The following is a 2,256-nucleotide window of genomic DNA, read 5'->3' on the forward strand; positions in this document are numbered from 1 at the left end:
GCCCTCACATTAGCACCAGAAAGTAATTCAGTTTTATAATATGTAGCCATGACAATGGAATATCTAAACCACATTCTCAAGTTGTAAATATATAATCCATGTTTTTACATGGTATTGCATAGCCACTATCTTTTGCAACAATTTGGCATGGTACAAGTAGCATGCATTAAATTTCATGTGCCTTTTATTTTTTTATCTCTTCATTTGCATGCATATATTTTATAATCATTCATCTGGTAATAAAGCCTACAGGATTTTAAGTCGAATTGAAGTCCCAGATGCTTTAAATGAATCTATGTTGCATAATTGTACCAGTTTTCTTGAAAACAAACAATAATGTATGTCTTAAATATCCTGCCTGGGGAGGGGGTGGGGGGGGAGTCCAAACCTTTCTTTAAAATTCTCTGATGTCACGGGGCACTGGTGGCTCATGCCTGTGATCCTAGCTACTCAGGAGGTTGAGATCAGCCCAGGCAGGAAAACCTGTTGAGACTCTTATCTCCAGTTACATCACAGAAAATGCTGGAAGTGGCGCTTTGGCTCAAGGGGTAGAAGGCAAGTCTTGAGCAAAAGGAGTTCTGGGACAGTGCCCTAAGTCCAGAGTTCAAGCCTCAGGACCAGACCAAAAAAATTATCTGATGCCTACTATTCATCAACTTTTTTCCTCATGGAAAAGTTTCAGATGACTAAAGGGAATTTAAAAAATATAAGAGCCACGATGCAGATAGTGGTGGCTTTCTCAGGGTTTGCTATCTAAAGTGATGTGTGCTATCTTCCCCCTTTGCTCCCGAGGAGGCGCAGGCAGGTTTTCCTCTCTGTCTGTGGGAGCAGAGCACAGATAGTAGTCATGGCAAAGTGTGAGATGAGAGCAAATGTGGGCAAGTTGCTCAAAGGTATGGACAGGTACAAGCCTGAGGACTTTTGGAGTGCTATTTGGAGATATAGGCCAAGGAAAATGCTTACAATCTGGAAGCCAATCTGGCTGTCCTGAAGTTGTACCAATTCAACCCAGTCTTTGTTCAAACCACAGTCACTGCCCAGATCCTGCTGATGGACCTCACCAACCTTTCCCACACTAATTTCATGCTGTGCAAGTGCATGATCAACCAGGCACAACAAGAAAACTGCCAATCTAGCAGATTTTGTACCTTGGGGACCTGCTGGAGACCTTCTACTTCCAAGCCTTCTGGCAAGCCCTGGATGAGACCAGGGACTTTCTGGAAGTCATAACTGGCTTTGAAGACTCTGAAAGTATCTGCCATATTATGGGCATCAAATACAAGCACACTGACTGCTGGCTGCTGGTTGAGATGTTTGGGGATCTGACGGACAACCCAGCTGAAGTTGTGGATGAGAAAGGACCACTAGAGTACTGATGACTCCGGGCAGATTTTCATCTACAGCCAGAAAGAGAGCACCAAGCCCAAGAACATCGTGGAGATTATCGACTTCCGCAGTGTGTCCAGCATCATGGCCTCATCCCAGGAACTGCAAGTGTTCTCAATAAAGATTTGTAGAGTCAAAAAAAAAAAAGCAACACATGTATTTCAAGCAAAAATATTTGTGAAAGAGTTTCATTGTGCACTCCTTAGTCAGGGAGCGAAGATCTGTGTATTGATACTAATGATGTTTTCAAGGGAGGCAAAGAAGAAAAAGTGGAACAATCTGAGTGGGCCAATGTAGGAGAAATATTTTGTACTTGGAAGCAACTCAGAAATTGAGTTTATTACCCATTACTTCAGAATAAATTATATCCACATTTAGCAGCTTAAGACAACAAATGCGTCTTTCCTGTGGATCAGAAATCTGGGAACAGTTTAGTTGGTGGTTCTGGTTTAAGATTTCTCATGAGCTTGTACTGTGCTGTTTGCCAGGGCTGTGGTCCCATTTGAACCCTCATCTAGGGTGAAGTTCAAAGCCCCTCACCTGGTTGTTGACAGCAGCTGGCAGCTCCTTGCCATGAGAATCTCTCTGTAGGTGGCCTGAGTGTTCTCATGACAAAGCAGCTGGCTTCCAGGAATGAGTGATCCAAGACAGAGATGGACAGGAAGAAGTGTAAGGGACAGAAGGTAGATACTACTCACAGAAATAATAAGTTTTTGCCATTAATCATAGTTAGTTTCTCAGACCAACCCAGGTGCAATGAGGGAGAAGATGGCATACAGATGTGGATGCTTCTGGTTTAGGAGCCATCCTGAGACTCTTTACCCTAGATACATGGGTTCAGGCTGTTCAGGCCCATAACATGGAGAGTCT

General features: G+C 43.3%; 1 pseudogene; it reads left to right on the top strand.

Annotated features, from left to right (window-relative positions):
- Positions 1-847: 847 nt before the first annotated feature.
- Positions 848-1,721, top strand: LOC105985574 (annotated as a pseudogene).
- The last annotated feature ends 535 nt before the right edge of the window (positions 1,722-2,256 follow it).

Source organism: Dipodomys ordii, unplaced genomic scaffold (assembly GCF_000151885.1).
Source record: "Dipodomys ordii isolate 6190 unplaced genomic scaffold, Dord_2.0 Scaffold30, whole genome shotgun sequence".
Taxonomy (NCBI): Eukaryota; Metazoa; Chordata; class Mammalia; order Rodentia; family Heteromyidae; genus Dipodomys; species Dipodomys ordii.